Here is a 21,170-nt window from a genome sequence, read left to right as displayed (position 1 = left end):
ATTTATTTTTTTTGTGAAACTGCACAAATTGATAAATGAAAGGCAGAAAGTACTTTGGTATAAAAATACCAAGTCCAGGTGGGAGCAAGCCTACAAAATAAAACATCATTGAAGATTCTGAAAGCGGTTAAGCTCCTGCCCAGTTCCAATAATAAAAATAGGCTTTATTTTTATAGACTATTCCATAACATATAGAGCAAGAGAATCCTCTTTTGGTAGTGTTTGCTATTAAAATCAGTGTCAAAACTCCTATTTATTTCATTGAACACATCCAAACCAAAGCAGAATATATTGCATACCTCTGTTGCTTCATTTCTCTGCTCTGAGCTCTACTAAGCATTCAAGGACACCGACTCTCTCTCCATGTCCTCAGACTGAGCCAAACAATTCCTTAACAGTGTTTCTATGCAGTATGATCTAATCCTGTGTAAAGATTTTAGCCGCCTTTGAGCAAGAAATCCTGCACAGCAGAAGTCCTATAATCGTATTAGTGCAGCCCTCCACAGGGCTGAATAGCCTTGTTGAGAAGGACTTTGTTGAGCAGGACTTCGCAAGTCAAGCTTGGCAGCTCCCTGGTGGTAATCCAGGTATCTGAATTGTGCTGCACAGGCTTTCCCTTCATTTCCCTTCACTTAAGGAAAGTTACACCCTTTCTTTCCCTAGCTTTACTGGTTCCGCAATCTTTACTGCAGTTTAAGGAACATACTCCTGATTTATATATGCAGCTGCTGCCAAGATCACAAAATAATATTAATGCCTTCATTTCATTATGAAGGGCTTCTGCACGGCTAAAAAAGGAAGGTGTTGTGTTCAACACCCTAAACGAGCAGGGTTTACCTTGTGTTTTCTTAGTAGCACTTGGCAGAATTGGGGCCACCCTCATGAACTCTGACATAAGGAAATGAAGTAATAAGTGAGCCCATCACCGTTCAAGGGGATATCTGAGCTCTTCCTTTGCAAATGGAGTTTCTTCTGCTCCTTTGGTCACCAAAGTTCAGTCTGCTGTCAGAGGCAGTACAGTTTCTGGTAATTACAGATTTATTATAAAAGTATTGGTAAAATATTTCAGTCTGGCTTCCTGTTCATATGTGCCCTAGAGTAGACCATGCCCTAGAAACATACTGCTGGGATCAAGCCTGAATGAGAAATGGCAATCCAAAAGAACAGGGTGATCGGTCTTCTGTAGGCAACAAGCTGCATATAATGATCCTTGCTGTCAAAAGCCACAAGACACTTGCTCAGAGGGCCAGGCAGGAGATGGGCCTTTAAGAGTTCAGAGGCAGGAAATGAAATGACAGAAAGGATCTGGGGTAACTGCAGCTGGGTCCCAGGGTGACGAAGTGTCAGCAGCTTCTCCTAGCTTACTTCTCCGACAGCAAGGATTCAAGATACCTGTCAGATCTTATTCCAACAGTGTAGCTGTCAGCTGAGCAGGTAACCCAGCCCAGAAGGGCAGCTACGTTTGAAGTGCTCAGGAGCTGCATACGATTGCCTTGACCATTCTTATGACAGCATATTGTACTTCTAAGCTTTAAAGGAATTCTGTTTAATCAGAATCTATCCATCTGTGCTGTGAGATATATAAACTATATAGGACTAGCATCCTTCAGTGTTTATAGGAACATCCTGAGCGACTCAGCTGCACTGCTGAGACTCTGACGCTGCCCAAGAATTGACTCTAAGAGGCTGCTGAGAGTAAATGGCTGTAACTGGGCTGAGTTGTTGGGAATGAACAATTTCTCTTTGCAACAGTTTTTGCTCAAAGTTTATGGTGTGAAAACCATTTGAGATGCCATCAGCAAGACAGCTCCTCCAGCTGAGCTGCTTGCCCAGAGCTCATTTCCAAAGAGTGGAAAATGATCATGTAACAACAAAACAAGCACCGGGACATTTCATTTTCTCTTTGTTTCCCTGCTCCTTACAACTGAAGAAGGCAAAAGGTGTTTACTTAGCTAGAAAAGACAACAGAGGAGGTTCTTGGTAACGACATAGTGAAATGGAGAGTGATGGAGGTATGTCACCTTTTCAGTCCTGCTCCTATAGTTGTCTTTTGAACCTGGAAACTCTCCCTTGGTCTCTAGAGCAGAAATCAGTGCTGGGGGCAGGGGGTGGTGGGGAGGGAAGCCTGGAAAACAGCATTTCCTAAATAACAAAACTAAATACAGCAGGACAAAACTAAATTTTTAGAAAGTTTCATGGACATTTTTTTTTGTCATTGAGGGAACTCAATCACATCCCCACAGATTTGACAAACCCTGTCATAAAGATGAAGCCATTTTGATGAATCCAACCACTCCAGAAATACTGTAGATAAGAAAAAAGCTCTCAGGACTCAGATACAGGATCAATTATCTGTTATTTAAGTATTCACCACGCATCAATTAGTTCTGCACTAAATTACCATGTGTATATTCTTAGTCCATAGCAAATATGAGGTAAATCAGTTAGAGTAAACCTTGGTGAAACAGACTTAATTCTTTTGAGTCTGTATTTGGGATAGGCTAAAAGAATGCAAGTAATTTTACTATTACTCAGTTGATTTGGTAACTCATTAAGCCATAGTAACTCAATTGTGTATCAGATTTTATTGATGTTATTCATCTAATTATGTAAACATGGTTAAATGAATAATTATTACTTCTTGCATGTTGCAACTGCACACTTACCTTTTAAATTAATGGTTCTTATATCTTTCTAAATATCCAAATGCTAGAAAAAATATAGCATGCTTATGTGAGAGGCTAGATTATATCAGAAATTTTCTTGTATTTTTCCCGTCCAAATACAAATTATTTAAATGAGAATTCTACATCTAAATAAAAGCATCTGTCCCTAAGTATCCTTGGGGATCGGTACCCCAGTAACTTTCTTCTTTCAGCAGTACTGCACAGCCTTGCTGAAGATAGATGCCAGCACAGTGATTGTTTGTTTCAAGGTTGCTATTAAGAAGGAACAAGATCAATGGTGTAGGTCAACACAGGAACTAGTACAGAAATGCAGCACCTGGATGCAGGGTGTAGTTAGTAACATTTATGCTTACTAGCCTATCCATTCTCCACAGCCTGCAGTGTATATTTATAATTTCCCAGGACAGGCCTGCCATTACACACATCACCAGTGAGTGCAGACAGAAAGATTTATCAGCACATTAACAAACGACTCTATGAAGAACAAACAAATATTTCCCTCAGTGAAATTAAAATTAAATGTCAGTGGCATGGCTGCCAAATGTTCATCTGCACTCAAATTGGTTTGTATTGAGATCAAGGATCAGACATCTTAAAAACAATTCTAAATCTCCTGAGGGTTGGACTGTGGAAAGATGACCCAAGGATGTCTTGGTGAGTAAGCAGGGAAGAGAATAAAAAAGCAAAAGAAGAAAAAAATGAAAGATTACTAGCATTAACAGGAATCTATTTGCTCTGCAGAAGTGTTTCAGTTATCAACAGTGCTTGTCTATCAATCCCAAATAAGTGCCAATGAGATTCAGCATTACCACTGCTGTGAATACCAAGGAAATATGCTTAGATATATGTAATCTTCAAAAATTATTTCCAATAGTACAGAAAGCTGTGGCTACAGATAAATGGTTAGAAGGACAGATTGACACAGTTGACACAATCACAGAAAATGGTTGTTTCAAATGCAGCAATGCACTACGGGTGCAATTTAACTTACAAAATTCCAGCTCTCTTCATGGGCATCTAGAAATCTTTGCCCTTTAGACCTGAACGACTGTGCATCCTAGCTTGATAAGCGCTCCTAATTTAAGGCTACACATTTATTTGGAAATATTGTAGCAGAGCAGCTTCGAGAGCATTACTGTGGCATTATTGCACTCTGAGAAATGATGGTGGTTTGGGTCTTCTGGCCTAATTAGATTCCACTTCGTTCAGTCATTCTCAAATGTAACTTCTATTTTCAAAGGGTTTTGTGAAGTGTGCTAATGAAAGAGAATTTATAGTATTTATGGGGCAACAGTATAAATGGAATTTAATAGCCAAGTGTCGGCAGGGAACTGTCTAATCTTTATTGAGTACTGATTAGCAACCAAGGATTTCTGGTGGGATAATGAGCCCTGGACTGGCTCCCATCCAGTTTTTGACACTGACACCAATGTACATCTGCTAATTGCTAGAGGAATACATACATTAACCGAACTTCAACTAATTAGTAGAGATTTAACCAAGTCATTGAAGTTTGTATCTTTGAAATTTCCAAAAATATCAAAGGTGAGATAATCCCCACTGGCACTTGCAGCACACCGTAGTTTATCCTATGCAAATACATTGAGAGCTGTACTGCTGAACAAATTTCCAGACTTGGGTGACTCCTTAAGAAACTGAGCACTGCAGGGAGTATATATTATAGCAACTTTCACCAAGCCAGACATGGGAACTAAAAATGGACCTATGCCAAACAGAATAAGCCCTACACGTTTAAAGAGATTTCAAATCCTTGTAACTGGATCTGCCTGTGAACCTCATTATCAGGTCCTGACAGTTCAAGTGGTCAGACTGAACCTGAACTCCGAACTCCACACTGAACTCTGAGAGCTTTGACAGCTAGGTTCCCTTTTTCCATCCTCACTAAGTAAGCTACTGTATCCAAACTTTAGAGCTTAAGTTAGACACTTGGTACAGACAAACAGAAATACATGCATTTCTAGAACTAAGAGCATGCAGTTGCTATGCTTTTGTGTCTGGATGGAATTTTGTTTCCATTTTGCAATCCCCAAAACATGTCATTTCACTGAGTGCTAATCCACTCAAATATGAAATATTCCTTAAATATTCCTTACTCTACTTCTGTAATTGTGAAAATGTTTGCTACAAATCTCAAGGTCTGTAAAAACGGGAGTGTCCCTGAGTAGGATGGCAGAAAAAATACTGCTTTCCTTCTCCAGGTACATGAGGAACACAATTACTCCATGAGCATCGTGTGCAGGACGAGTGCAGCGGAGCAGTGTCCTGGTTCGTCTCCGTCTCCCCACAGAACCTGCTGCAATTCCAAAGCTATCTGTAAGCCTTAACTCACAAGGTCTATCTGTTCATGCTCTTGTCACAGAATCAGGATCCCTCAACTGTTACGTACCCTGAACAACAAAGCCAACAATGCAGTGAAGAAAATTTTTTCCCCTTTTGCCACGGTGCCATAAGCTTAAAATATCCTCTTAAGAAAGAAAGAGGGATACTGCCACTGATTAGAATCTGTTAAGAAACTGAGAGTAGAAGGGTCAATAATTTGAGTATGCCAGTGGACAGAAGTGACATATGGTATGACTGATAAAAGAAAAATTAAGACCATTTTAAAACAGCTCTGTACAGCATTATAAGTAATATAGATTGAGGGGACTTTCAAAGTAGTTATTCGAATAAATGAAACTTGAAGTTAAAAAAGGAAATAACATATGGTCCATATAGCAAAAAAAAAAAAAAAAAAAAAGAGAGAGAGAGAGAAAGCTCGTCCCAAATATACATCATTGCTAAGTCTGCTTGGAAAGGGGAAGCTACAGAAATGATTGACTTATAAAACATTTCAGATCTTTTGTATGAATATCATAAACACATATATCTTTAATGGGTTGTTACTGATTGCTATTACATGTCAAGGGGTTAGAGAGAAAAAATTACTACAGATTCAACAGTACAAGTCCCCAAAGCTGAAATGATGCATCTAAGAAATCTCTTGAAGATACTCTCTTCTAGATATGAAATTCAGATTGGTTTCACCTGAATGAAAATGAACAAGATGACAAAAAACCTGAGCCTGTAAAAAAAGACAGTCCTGAGCATGGAGACAGAGAGGAGACACACAAGAAATAAATGAACAGTGACATTATCACAAGATTACCAAGGGCAGGAACTGTCAGCACTTGAATTATTCTTTACGAATTGTCTATATGGAAGTTTTCACTCTATGTTAATTGCAAAGTACTTTGAAAAATAAACTATACTGAATAGACTATGGAATGGTGATAGGTAAGTACATACATATGGATAACTACCAGATAGGATAATGCCCTGCAAGTTTATCTTATCTTTATCTCTTTTGCTTATGTACTGCTAATCCAGAGACAGAGGTGAGAAAGGGACTGATTTACCTTATATAAAAGACGGGCGAACACTTTCATGCATGTCAGCATACATATCGGCATTACTGTTTTCTGGAACAACTTTCTCTACAATCCTTTGGGAGCTTCAGAAACTTATGCAACGTCTGTACTGATGGCGTGGTCTTGTTGAGGCATCTGCTGCAAAGAATTTTTCAAGCTCTGTCTCCTTGGAGTGCTTTATCAAAACAAACAAACAAACAAAAAAGGGGATTATTTGCAACCAACTTTAGGTTAAGTATTCCAAAAAATATATGAAATTTTATTGCAGTTATGACTTTCTGCATAGCTCAGAAATTACATTTTGCTTATGTAACTATGCTGTAGCCTGCAGCTAACCTAATTCTTCTAATTAATTTGTTTCCCATAAGGACTTCAGTGGCTGGCAGGTGACTTCACCTTCTTCCATCAGCAAGTTGATGCATATGATGACATCTATGTGAGCTATGCTATTCTGGACACCATAGAAGGACTGAGCACCAGGGAGATCTGTGCTCTCTTAGCTTTGTAATGAATGGGGCTTTTATTGTTTTTGTGTTTTCACGAGGAAAGTGTATTTGTAAGTGATTGTATCTTTCTGTCAATGGGGTTTCTTCTAATCGGAGCTTTCGAAACTACAGTAGTCATTGATTCTATGTGTAAGGACTGTGAGGCAAGAAAACCTTTGAGAAAGAAAGATTTTTATCCCTTTTATTTTCAGTAGCCCTCCCTGTCTTTCATTAAGAAAAAAAAAAAAAAAAAGGAAAAGGAAGGCACAATCTTAAATGACTAGTACTGGCCCATTTTCACTGGATTATTTTCTCCAACTTTCTTTAGCTATCAATATATCCAACTGCTTTTCTTTCAGTCTTTCCAAAACCTCTCATGACAGAAATGAGATTTACATCTAAATTCTCACAACATCCACAATCTTTTAATCCACTTCCCTACTTTTGTTGAATCTTTTTCATCGAAATAGATACTGTCAGAACAATGGATCTGCCTGCTGCATTTTGTGTTCCTGTTAGAGTCAGTTGCATAACAATGTGTTATCTCATGACTATATAATCACTGATATTTCCTTGTTCCCATAGCATATTATTATGACAAGTGCACAAAAATAGCATCTACAACTTCCTATTTCCTTGGCACACTGAAAAATACATGGGAGCAGAAAGGGAACGAAACGAACAGGCTAAGACTTGGCTATCATACTACTGAGTTCTCACCATCCCCGAGGGATTATATAGACTTACCTCCTGCCATAGGTTCTCCCTGCTAGCTGGATAAACCTTTTTTTATAGCAGAACAAAAATTTACTCTCTGTCTCTTGTACAGATGTTCAAAGGTTGTACTTAATTTCTAGGTCTTCCTTTCATATTCCTTCACAGGAACAGTATGTTTCAGGAAGGACAAGGTAAGATTAGAATTACCAAAATACTCCAGAATTGCAGTTTTGAACATCCCATGACTACTGCCTGAATGCTCACTGTCACTATTACATATGTCTTCCATATTTATTGAAGAAGTAGTTTTTACGAAACCAAGCTGTTTTGAAGTTATTTCTATTATGTGAGGAGCACCGGTGGACGGGGCGGGGGGTTGTTCTTGTTTTTCAAAAAGAGCAGATTTGTGCCTTTGCTCACATACAAAGGTGCCTACCATCAAGTGTCCCATTCAAAGATTTTTATAGCTGATAAAAAGCTGTCATCTTAAGAATACTCTCTCTCTCATATGTATGTGAAAGGCTTACACCAAATTAAGTCTTTTAATTCACCCTTTAGCTCAAATTCTGACTTTCAAATAGTTTCATTTTACTCTTACTGTAACATTAAAACACAAAACTCTTCACACAAAGAAATATAATCTGCTCTTCCCAGCAGATGTCTTTGCACCATCTGTACAGAGCAGAGAGCTAATCCGGTAGGTGACTTTAAGGTTTATTTTGCTTACATATGCGATGTTGTATTCTCAACCCCTTTGGCTTGCTTAAGCCACCAAGGAGACCAGGGCAAAAGCCATTATGATTACTCAGGGCCAAACCTCAGAAGTCAAGCTAAGCTTCTTAAAAATATGAATGCTACTAGACAGCTTCATTTCTTATTTCCCCTTCTTCCAAACCTTCTCTGCATCTCAAAGTCATTTTGAAATTTCTGAAAACATACGGCTACATTCATTTACTGCAATGGCATACAGAAATAGAGTATTGATTTGCACAGACTAACTGGACGCTGCCCATCCATTTACACGAATGTATGTCTTACAGGCACACAAAATTACAACAACCATGCTTGCAAATTGGACACTCAATTCTACTCAGCCAGACTTCTGATGTGATGGAAACCAAGACCTTGGGTTTTAAATTTAAGTTTCTCTGTAATCTTTTTTGCCTTGGTTTATTTCCACTGACAAACCATCTTTGCTTTGTTTATAATTTTGACCAAGTAATACGAAGGCCTGATACATATTATACTTGAATTAGATAAGTTACGTGATAAATGGAGTTCATTTTTCTCATGTTGTTAATTTAAAGACTAGTAATGTATTGCTATCTCAAATAAGCTGCTGTGTTCTCTGAGTCTTTGACTATCTATCCTTTGTACAGAGGTTATTTATTATTTCTATTTATTATTTCTATTATTTATTATTTCTATTCTGTTTATTATTTCTATTCTGTTTATTATTTCTATTCTATTGCACCACTGGTGTACATAGCATCTTATAATTACCGATTATATGACAGGAGAAAGATTTCAGTCAATCATGGCCAGGAAGAAAAATATTATTGTCTCAGCTCTGCCAATAGCTTTATTAGCATTGGACTAAATTCATTCCTAGGTAACCTCATTGATTCCAATGGCAACACAGCAGCAATGAATTATGTGCTCACATCCCATTTATTTATAACCCTTTCACAATTAGCCACCACAGCTTCTCTCTTCTGTGCCCTGAAGATGGACTATCTAATTTTTAGGGTGCCTCATTTAAGGAACGGAAGACTTCAGCTCCTTTCACGTCCTTGTACAGAATTAGCTAAGTCAGGCCTCTTGGAGCAACGTCGCAAGGGTATAAAGCACCTCTTCCACTCTGCATTCACTGTGTACATTTTAGTTATTTCCATCAGATGGGACAGCCTCAAAAGGATGACACCTTTATGCCCAGAGTACCCAAAAGCCTGGTAGGAGAATATTCTCCTGCCATGTGGAAGATCTGGATTAAAGCCCTGCTACAACTCCAGCTGGATCTCTCACACCTGAGAAGAGAGCGCTCTTCACAGTAGGCTCTTGGTCCTGATGAGGGACAAACGTACACCAGTCAGCCTCAGCGACTATCCACCTCAGCTGCTGTCTCTGCAAAGCTCCAAGACGCAGCCCTGAAAACAGCTATCAGATAGGGAGAGAGAGACTGGCTTGAGAATCACGCAGGGACTCGCAGATTGCTTCTTTAGGACGGCTGGCAGTTTCAGCACTCACAAGACATTTTTCCTTATATGCATCTAAGCTCCAAGAGGTTTTTACTGCAGATAAGCATGTGTTTAGGGATCCCAGCAATGCTTCAGTATTGTACCCAGATCCTAAAGTGATAGCTAGATGCTCTTCCATCCTCAAATAACCAGGAATCTCCAGAATTTATTACATAACAAAGATACCTAGGAGACAATATTGCTATTTCTGTTGGTCTGATCAGAAGAGCAAAAGCCTCTTCCTTTTATTAAGTTTAACACTATGAGAACAAATATAAGGTATGCAGTGATTTCAGGTTAATTGCTACCTATTTTTGTAATTCCTTACCTACTAAGTTTGATTTGTTGATGAACTATTTATGACAAGCTTATAAATCCAGCTCTGGGTCAGGAGCATGAGTTGGAGCTCTTAATAGCGTTTGAAATACAGAGCGTTAAACCTAGTCCGGTCAGAGTTTTTCATCTAAAGGCATGTTGTCCATCCAGCTTTCCCAACAAAAGACATCCGGCATCTTGAACAGTGAAGTACATCACTATCTTTCTTACTTTATTTGATTAATGTAAATGATTTGCCTGCAGCAATCAGACTCTGTTTGCCAGGATAGTCATTATACGGTGACAAAGATTAGTGAGGTACTTAATCAAAAAGAGCCGTGATTGATACTCCGTCAGTTTTAGTCTTTAATCAGTGAAGTTTTCCTCCAATCACCAGGCATTAGAGAGTCTCATTTATCTAATTACTTTTGGAGTATTGGACTTAAAAAAGAAATATATAAAAGTAAGCTATATCATTCCTATGATAATACCCAAATATATTACTGTGTTGCTTTTTTCAGTTTTCTGCAGAGGAATATTAACCCATATCTGCAATTATTTATACAGGATGGTTGGCTCAGATGGTCGGGAATGGGATAGGGAATCTTTCTCTGCAGCTATCGAGCACTGGTAGAATTTAGCCTCAGGTCAACAATGACCAAAACTCATTATCATTTGACAGCTCTTTGGAGGCCTGCTCTAAATGAGTTGGTGGTCTCAGCTCAGTTCCTAGAAAGCAGCAGCGCTGCCAATAAATTTTGCACATTTCTTTTCCTCTCATAATGGCTAACCTAGATTATGGGATGGACAAACCAACCGAAATAACTCAAATTTCTTTCAGAAGGTGTATATAATTTAATGTGTGACACAGTGTGAATGAGCCAGCTCATGGACATAATTTCCTCTCAGCTTTCTCTGCACATTAGCAACCTGTCTAATCATGACAAAATGGAAGCTGTGTCTCAGTGTGTACCATGAAAATATATAAATCCTAACCAGTTCTGCAAGAGCTTTAAGAATCTCCCAGCTTTGATGAATTATGGTATAAACAAAGCCTAAATTGGACTGCCAGGTAGTGTAGAGTTATTACAGAGAAAGAACTTAACACTCAATTTGGGTGTATAGAGAGGTGCAGAAACAGCTGGAGATCATTGTGCAGTTGGGCCAGATCCACTAACAGGTAGAAATGCAAATAAAATGAGACTAATGGAGTGGTGAGAGTCCAGTTCCTCCCAACGGTCACATTGTAATGGAATGAAAAGATAAGGAACAGCAATTAAATAGCTGGAATAGTTTGGTGTTTGAATAGGGAATCTGATGTGTGTCAGACAAAGCTGGTAGTTTGGAGCTGATCATATTAACTGCTGATATACTGCAAATTTAAAATTTTCTTCATAGTAATAAAAAAGGGATAAAAGGATGAAAAGAGTACTTATGTTTAGAAAGGAAAGCACAATTTTTCTGTCACCACAATCCTTCAAAACAATGGATATAAATTGCTTTCAAAAAAATTTTTAAGTTCAAAAATCAGTATAATGGCTGTACCTATTCCTGTCATCTGGCATTAAACACAGGCATGGTGATGAATGGCTGCAGTGAATTGCAGCGGGACAGGGAACCCACACAGTACTAAGTTGGGCTGAATTCTAACGAGGATGACAACAGAAGTAGTGATTGAATTAATGTTCAAAATAAAATGGGCAGGACTCAAGTCTGCTTCCCAAAGCTGAGAGTCCCATTAGGGCCTCTGAACACCAGAGTAAACCCGGAGAAACTCCGGTGAAATCGGCAGCAGCGTTATGTGGCACCAAACCAGGAAATCAGAATACTCCAGGACTTGGGTGTCAGGGTAAAATGCTGAAGTCAATGGAGTTAGACTGATTTATACAAACTATGGACCTTTCCCAAATCTTACGCAAATGACCACAAGCTCCCTGCTTAGTACTAGCAGTGACAGAAGACTGTAAAACCTCTCTGTTTTTCTGCCTTCCCAGATACGCTGTGTACACCTAAGGGAGTCTTGCAGGCGGTGCCTGAGGAGCTTACTTTAAAGTTGCTGGCCTTCTCTTCCCAAGCAAACCTTTAATTTCCTGTATCGTCAGACGCGCTCAGACACAGCATCCTGTGAGAACTACATCCCCTTCAACAGACTTATCTAGTAAGTCATTAATGGTCTGCACATTTAATCATTAAACTCCTATTGCCCCATTTTCTTGCCAGGGCTCAAATGAGACAAGAGACTTAAAATGAAACACACAAAATTCCTGTATAGGTAGGAAACTAAAGAAAACAGGGGCTACACCTTCCTTTCATGTAAAGAAATCTTTTGTACAGTCTCAGTTGTAGGCTGCTTTCTTTCTCAGACTTCTCAGTAATCCGTACAAGTTGCACAGAACCTTCCAGGAGAAGATCTCAGCTTGCTCGGCCAGGGAGGTCACTGTCTTTACGGCACTGGCCAAAGCCCCGGCTCAGGGTAACATGGCAATTTCAGCGAGCTTCTGGTCTAGAATCGCTGGATGTTGGGACACTGTGTTTGATGTTTCCATTTCAAAGAAACTTTCCTTGCAATTTTTTTTCTGCTATAAACATTCTCTATGTTCCCCTTCCTCCTTCAGAGAAGAGGTGTTAGTACTCTCTTGTTAATCTGCCTGGGTAGATCAACTCCACAAGGTTGGAGCTGTCCCAGCAGCTGTCCCTAAATTTTAATGATCTATCATTCTCCCTGGTCTGGCAAAGATGCTACCCACCTTTCTCAGGCTGTTCTGGGTACAGCCACAGGTATGCAAAACCCACCAATTTTTTATTCAAATATATTGAATTTTCAAACAGATTCCTAGATTATAAAAATTCATTCTCCCCATTTCCTCATGTGTAATACACTTGTTATTTATATTGCAAAAACATCCCAAAGATCACAGCATAACAGCCCTTAGCATCTCACTTTTTACTTCACGGCAGAGATCATTTAGCTAAGGAATTTTTTACTTTGTTTGAACTATCATGTAGTTTATGCCCATTATTTCTTACACTATTGCTTAAAGAATTGTTTATTATATTGTTGCTGTATATGGATGTAAAGAATATGGACTCTGATACAGAGATACATTCTCCACGATTCTAGTATTTGATACTCAACACTTTGAGAAAACAAAAATTTGAAAAAGCTGCTTAACTCGGCAAAAGAACGCTTAGTTGTCTGTAGGAGATGCTGTAATGTGCACGGTTAAAATACAACTAGCCCATTTTTCCCCCATTACCCAAATACACTGGCATTTATTGTTATTGATACAAAAACCTAGGGTTACTTTCTTTATGACTGTTATTTACATTTATGAAATTTCAGCAGAATGACTCTGAAAAAGATTGAGAACATTCATACAAGGGGCTGCTAACGCACAGACTGGGTGAATCGTTCGCACTGGGGCCTGCTCTCAGCTGAGCTGCTCAGCATTATAAATAGTAGCAATAACCATAACAAAATAAATCCACTCTAGCAAACAGTGTAACTGTATGCTCAGATTCCTTTTTACAGAGAAACTATACAAGCTAGTGCTGAGCACTACTGAGGATCCTTACGGTTTGCAGCCAAATTGGTGGTGTAAGTCCCACAGGTTTCAAAATTAGGTTAGTTTCTACTGTTTCTAAAAACTCTATTTTTACACATATACTTAAATGCAGTTTTACTAGAGATTTAAAGTTAAGCATGTGCTGAAGTAACTTGCTAAATGAGTAAGATTGTATGACAGGATTTCATCCAATACCAGGACATTGATCCTGGTGGGTCCCTGACAGTCTTGCGTTCATATCAGTTGAGGACGGCTAAATAAATGCTGTCTGCTTGCTGGAAGACCAGATAATGACTCTAGCTTGTCTTGCTGCAAACAAAATGCTGAAGTTTGAGAAGAAGGAGCCAAAGTCAGACTTCCTCATGTCACAAAATTGCAACAGAAACCAACATTTTATTTCACATTTGTTTTCTGGTTTTGTTCTTTAAAATGCCACCCCCTGTCCACAGGCAACATGTTAAAGAACTCTGCAAATGGCCATGCGCTAGGGATGGCTTCTTCAGCAACGCTACCAAAACAGCCAAGGGTAAAATAAACTGCATTTCTAACCATTTAGAAAGGGATGTGCACAACTTTCAGGTAAGAGCATCACTGAAAAGAGAAACATACTGATCCTAGTGCCTGATGTACCAATGAGACAGTGCTGCACCTCATTTACTCTCCCTGCCAAACTTCGAGTCACAAAACCAGGCAGATGTGTGGAAATGAGTCCAGTTCATAACAGCAGGACAAATTTCAATGTTATGAAGAGTGAAATTTTCACTCAGTTTAATGAATTTAATTAGGTCTGAACTAACCTTGGAATTTGCAGGTTTTTGCTCAAAAATAGTAAAAATATGGGGATTTCTTAAAGAACAACAATTATATCTGCAAATTAGTTTTATGATTTGCAATTTGAAAGGCAGTTTGTATGAAATAAGGGCATATTAATCCATGCTTTCTAAGGTCCATTCTTCATCATGTTCTGTACAATTAACTGTTGAATTTTTACTCAACACATATAAACAAAATTTACAGGCTTTTTATAGTATGCAGTTCTGCGAAAAGAACAAACTCTTCCCATCTCCTCTTGATTTAGAAGCTATCTTCCAGTCTTTATATGTTACTTTGAAAGGACTAGTCTCACTCTGTTTTACCTGGTATTAAATGTGTAGACCCCAAAGGCAGAGTAAATTTTCTGGCATTTCTGAGAAGAGGCTAGGTTCTAATCAAACAGCATTTCCCTCAGGATATGATCACAAGTCTCCTTGTGAAATGGAAGAGAGAAAATATAACATCTGCTAAGCTCCCTGCGACTGGTTTTCCAACTTCCACACAACTGGTAGAAAAGAAATGAAAAAAATCCTAAATAACTCCCCACAAATCAACTCACAAAGTTCAAATGAAAGCAATTCACTGACATCATGGACAACACACTATTAAATTCTGCTCTTCTAAAGGAGGCTACTGTGCTTAATATCCTGAAGGACTCCTAATAAAAGGAAGGGGAACGACCTTTTCCCAGCTCCGTACGAGCACACAGTACGCTAGCCGTCCGGTAAATTGTTGTGTTTACATTCACCAGTACATGATACTCTTTGGTTTGAAGTTGGTAGATCCTGAAAAGTAGCAGGCACATGAATGCTCCAAATACATCTCCCGAATCTGAGTAGCGATTTTCAGTGCTAACAAAAGATTTTCACTGGAGCCTAAAGGGAGAAAAGGCAGAAACTGCTATCTCTGGCCACCACAAAAAATAGCTATATGTTACTGCCACTATAAAGCATTGGCTTCACTGGGGAAATAACGTAGGTTGTTGCACAGCTGCAACTGTAGTTTTATTGATTGTTCCTCTAGATGCATTTTAAATGCAAAGGAGATTTTATTTCAGTGTAAATATTACTGTGGAAAAAAATCTCAAGATAACATATTTGGAATTTTCAAAGTATATACACGAAAGAATGATCCCTTACAGTTCCACAGTCATTGTCATGCCTATAGTTTTTAATTTAGTCATTAGAGACAGATACATACAATACAAAATGTGGCCATTAGACAAAAGAGAAGTTTCCACTTGGCTGCAGAGGAGGTGAGCTCAGGGCAGAACTATGCTAACGAGACGCAGAGGGGGAGGTGAACGCTGCTCGCCGTGGAGACCACGAGCGGACATCTCGTGTGCCACACAGTGACAGACTACCAGACTTAACACATTCCCTAAAAAACCTTGATGTAAAGTTGTGTTCTCTCTTAAATCCAGCTTCTTCAGAGGGAAAATGACTCCGCTCCAAATAAATATAACAGCAATTTAGATGCAGATTTTGGAGCACACACAAAAGACTACAGAGATCATATTTTCATAGCTAGCTTCAAAAGCGGCAGCCTTACGTTTGACAGAGCGGGTAATGAGGTGCACTTTTTCTCAGAACTAAAAGAAAATCTCTAAAAGCCTGATCTTGATATAACTAAGGAGGGATCTTCCCAGTGCAAAAACATAAGATGTCACGCGCCTCTCTCTCCGGAGGATCCTTTTGTAAGACCAATGTACACTTAAGTTCAGACTTCTTGAGGACAGAGTACATATCACTGAAAGATTTGATGTATAGATATAATTCATGAAAGATCAGTGGTGAACTGCTGTATTTTCGTATGTCCACAGAGCTGTAGGACTACGTAGCAGTCCAGAACTGTGATGAAACAAAAGAAGCATAAAGCTGCTTTAGCCTTCCCAGACTGCTGCTTCTGTGCTGCACTGTAAATACTTCACCGTTGGACTTATCAAGGCACAGAGAAAGGCAAGGAGATCACACAGCCGAAAAGAAGGTTCCTCCATTCTACATATTTGTGAATTTAAAACTGGAACCCACCAATTTTGTACGTCTGCCTATACGACGCTCAACAAAAACTGCTGGGCACCTCATGAATGGTGAAGTATGTTCTGCTAACAACCTGCCTATTGCTTTTGCTAATTCTGAATATTGTCTATTATTGTAGAAAAGTTAAGACTGGATACGATACCTCTTTCACTAAACCCAGTGAATGGTCACAGGATCATAGGATACCTTAGGTTGGAAGAGGCTTCAGGAGTTTGTTTAGTTCATCTAGTTCAACCTTTTGCTCAAAACAGGCTCAGCTATGAGGTCAGACTACGTTACTCAAGGCTTTATCCAGTCTTTGGTCCTTCTCTTTAATAAAGCTGGTCCAAAAATTAAAGATAAATGGGTAGGTGGAAATTCTTCTCAAAAGAAATCTTGTGCTTGTAGTAATCTCAAAGCTGAGGACTCTGGATTTAACTAGATGATAATTGTCAATGACTTTGTGTTCATGATTTCTGTATATATGGTAGAATCATAGTTATGGGATAGGCTTAAAGATTAAATATTAGTAAAGACAGTATTAAAGATAAGAAATAGAGGAAAATACTCATTTGCCAAGTGAGTTAGTTCTTAAGTTTACTATGAAAGTCTATGCAAAAACTAGATGAGAGCTGACATCTGGAAGTAAATGTGCTGGTGAGATGCAACTATTGACCACTCTTAGAACAGATGGGCAAATAGCTCTGGGGTTAAAAAATGAACACTGAGATCATAAAGAAACCAGAAAAAAGTTTGAAGTAAACAATGGCTAAACTGAGAGGAAGTAATAATGAACTAGAATCAAAGAACAAAAACATTACAAAAGTTTCAGGCTACTGCTTACCTTAAATATCATTAAAGAACAATACAGCTAGCATGAATAGCTAAAAATCTCAGGGATGCAAAGAGTCCAAATGAACCACAATGTTTATTTCATACACAGTGCAGAAAAAGAAGCATCTCCATGTTGAGATAATAAACTAAAAATCTCATAAAGTTTAAAAACAAACTGCTGGAAACAGGAAGATTTTGACTGTCTGGACACAACCCAAGACTTCCAGGGCTAGCAGTCTATGATGACAACAGATTGAACGTTAATGTAAATCTCCTTTATATTGCCAGAGCCCTGCAAAAGGGATTTAGAGTAAATGAGGATCACGTACATTAAATCAGAGGAACAAGACACTGAGCAAACTATCTTTAGTCACATCTCAGTGAGCTGTATCTGAGCACACAAATTGGAGACTTCATTTGGAATATTAACATTCATTTAAAGTCAGGACTATAGAAAGAGTACTTCAAGTGTCACACAGCAATATTCCTCCAGAAAGTCAATTTTGCAATGATGTGAGAAATAATTAAATGAACCAAAGCAGGAAAAGTGTGTGGTGGGGAAATTGAAGGGAAATTCACGACTGCCCTAGGCTTATATATTCCACAACCAACAGTAAATACACTAACATTAACAAAGGGTCACCATTTATGAACAACCATTTGGAAAGACTAATCAAGTTTATGAAAGAGTCTTTGGGGAGGTATAAAATATCAGGAAGTGAGAAGTGTAAATGGACGACAGAGTGAAGATGAAGACATACGCATGATTGGAGGGGCTAAGGTAGAAATTAAAGGATCACTACCCAACAGTTTAGAAAACTTGTTGGATCTTTTCCTGGCATATAAAGAATGAGATGTCAGTAAAAGGGAAAATGAACTCTTAAGAAACAGTCTGAGAAATTTATTGAGAGTACAGGATGATTCTGTTAAAATAATTACTTAATCATTTTTATTTGCAAAAACTGATTTCTTAAAACTGCCAAATAGATACCTCTCCTAAAGGAACAAAACTGTATTGTAAAGGTGATCAGCTAGGTCACACCTGGCTGTAATGCACAAAGCAAAAAGCTTCATGTGCCAAGCAGAGGTGGACTTTGTCCTTTGCTGCTGGGAACTGAATATAGTCACCTCCACCCCCCACCTTGTGTAAAACAACATAGCGCCTGGGGTACAGTATTTACAACAGCCTACAAGAGAGCTTAAGAAGTCATTACGACCCCTGAGCACAAGGGTGGTATGTCCTATTTGCATCTCTTTCCTCCTTCTACTTCCTTGACAGATAAAATCAGTGCAGTTGACTCCACACTGTTCCTCTTATCTTGTTCGATATTTCTGCATGCCAGTGGAATTCACAGCTGGCCAGGAGAAGACGTTTAAGGCAGCTTCATCACATGCTAGTTGCTGGTTTGTGAAATGATGAAAATTGTGTGTCCATGCCACAATTCTAAAGGAAATTGCAGCAGGGGGGTTGATTTTCAAGTATTCATGTATTAATCCTATTTTTATGAGGGAGAAAAAGCACCAGTGTGGAGAAATAAAAATATATCTTTGCTGATAGCATATTGGTTGTATTTTGAAAGAGAACCAGCTAAGATAATGAAAATTTCCAGGGCTGAATGGCAGTCAAGCTGAAATTAAGTAATTGCAAGCTCATCACAAAACATCTTCCCATTTTGGTGTAAATTTGTTATATAGCCAAATAAATATCAGCAGAAATTATGATATCATTTTCTACATTTTTCTGTTCAAAAAATGTATATGGGGATACGTTTTTAGTGTGTATTTAATTGGAAGTTATTTCATGGATTTATCTGCAGTTTTCCTGACTTCTTTTCCTAACTTTCTTAACCACTAAATTTGTGGTTTGCTTCCCAGTGTAAAAACCCGAATTTTAAGCACTGCCATTTACTTGTGATTGTTGTGTCAGATACACGCTATTTCTATCACCTACCTGGCTGTTTGCAACATTCAAAATAATTTTTGTGAAAATTTAAGATGATACAAAATTGGGAGGAGTGGTTGACAGACCAGACGCTTGTGCCGCCATTCAGCTCATTTTACTCTGTTCAAATGCTCTGTTCAGCATTTGAACAGAGTCAAAAATTCAATTTTTATGAGAATGTTCATGTACTGAAAATGCAGAGAGGCTTCATGACAACAAAAGAGAGTTTGGTCAAAATATCTACAAAATTTTCTTGTAATATTACCTTAGCTCTAGCAAGTACTGTCTGTGACCCTCCAGATTACCAGTAGATGAATCCTTCTAGTGTCATACAATCGGAGTAAGAAAGAACCCTAGAAAAGTTAGATTTTGCTAAAGAGAGAGAATTATTGTGGAATAAAAGAAATGAGACCAGCACTCAACGAGCCAAAGAGATTTCACCGTTACGAAATAAAAGAGCTGTGCCTGCATAATTGTACTTTCTCTTCATCTAGTAGGTTCTATGGCTCGATTTAATTAAGGAGTATATATAAATGTGTCCAGCATTTGAAACAGACTCATGTAAAGCAAGCTATCAAGAACAAGAATGAGCGGGGCAGACACAGGGAGTGAAGGGACCCCCGGGAACGTCCCCCTCCAGGAAGCAGACTCTGCTGTTGAGCAGCTCCTGGGGTGGAAGTCACATCAGTGCTACTGCGACAGTCACCAGCTGTTAAGGACTTTCTGTCTCTGTTTATTTTACAGGATGTTAGCAAGTCCCACCGATTCCTGTCATCCCACTGCTTTCTATCCCTGTTAGTTGTCTGGTTTAAATGCCTTCTTCTTCCCCCCAGTGTAAAAAACATAAATACATAAAACATTTAGAAAGCTGGGCAACCTTTCTTCTCATTAGGCGACACAAACTGAGAGAGGACAGTCCCAAAGAGAAGAAATGGATTGAATGGAATAAGGGGAAAAAAGGGATGGAAAGTTCCTCAAACATAGCTTAGCAATAATGAATGAACTTTTCTCTTCCCTCATTCATCTAGGGCCAATCTTACCATTTACACAGAAGCAGAAGCTAGAAATGTTCTTGAGAGATCGCAATTACACTGACAGACAGCACCAGCCATCTTTGTATTAATAGGCTGAATAACTTTAATTTGGAGTGGAGTCAAATGATTTCCAGTAACTGCAGAATACAATATGCAGTTGTTACATCCATATTTTTAATGTTAGTGACATTTATGTTTACTGTGTGCCAGAAGGCCATTACCTAACCCAATTCACAGTAGTACTTAGCTACCTTAAAGGGTGTTCAGAGGATTAATTAGTCTGTATTCGAGAGGCACTTTCAAAGAGATAAAGTGCTGCCCAGTATGAATGCTGAGTCCTGTTACTATTGCTGTATTTGAATCTTATGAAACAAAGAAGATTCACTATAGAGGAAATTTTTTATCTTTTAAGTGTGAGTAGTGTTAAATCATAAATAGCGTTCTGCTAATTGCCTAAAATGTATATATCCAAGGAAGCTATCAGGACCGTGGAAGGCACAGAGTGATCAGTCCTGCTGCAGATCTTGATCTACCCTTTTATTTATGCCGCTAGTATACAAACCATGGCCCTAAATATTTAATTAAAAGTACAAGCATTCTACCATATTTGTCTCCTCCCTCTCTATTTAAATTATACCAGTCTTAGATAAGATATAACACTGGGATAATACATGATCATAGCTTCAGGTCAGAAGCTGTGTAATGTATCTTAACCTTTTACAGAAATGAAGATCTGAACCAGTCTGTAAATCTGACATGCCTTTGGGCTATAAAGTAGAAGTGAAAAGGACAGAACAGCAATATAAACAAATCTCAATTATTTAGCACTTACTGCAATGCTTTTCAGCTATAAATAAGAATAATACACGACAGCTTTGGCAAGAAGAGGATTATCAGCCACCTCAATAATCAGTTTTTTCCCAAGAAGCCAACACAATCTCGGACTGTCATTTTTTTAAAACAAGGGTGGCCGGAGGTAGATTTCATCCACAACAAGGTTAGTGCAGTTTCTGCGGCTTCGGAGAAAGGAAGCTTCCTAACGATTCTTCAGGTGGCCTGGCTACCTACAGACCACTTAGGTCTCACATGAACCA

The 21,170-nt window shown here is 38.6% G+C and overlaps 1 long non-coding RNA gene across 7 annotated transcripts in view; it reads right to left on the bottom strand.

Moving 5' to 3' along the window:
* LOC112986976 (uncharacterized) overlaps positions 1–21,170 on the bottom strand; it is a 276,385-nt gene that overhangs the window by 106,575 nt on the left and 148,640 nt on the right. For all 7 annotated transcript variants that reach the window (XR_010391885.1, XR_010391886.1, XR_010391887.1 and 4 more), the window contains one exon: positions 6,104–6,290. This is a non-coding gene — a long non-coding RNA (uncharacterized LOC112986976). The remainder of the gene's footprint in view (positions 1–6,103; positions 6,291–21,170) is intronic.

Source organism: Dromaius novaehollandiae, chromosome 16 (genome assembly GCF_036370855.1).
Source record: "Dromaius novaehollandiae isolate bDroNov1 chromosome 16, bDroNov1.hap1, whole genome shotgun sequence".
In the NCBI taxonomy this organism is placed as follows: domain Eukaryota; kingdom Metazoa; phylum Chordata; class Aves; order Casuariiformes; family Dromaiidae; genus Dromaius; species Dromaius novaehollandiae.
Note: the sequence above shows the minus strand (reverse complement) of the source record. Positions and strands in the feature narration are given on the sequence as shown.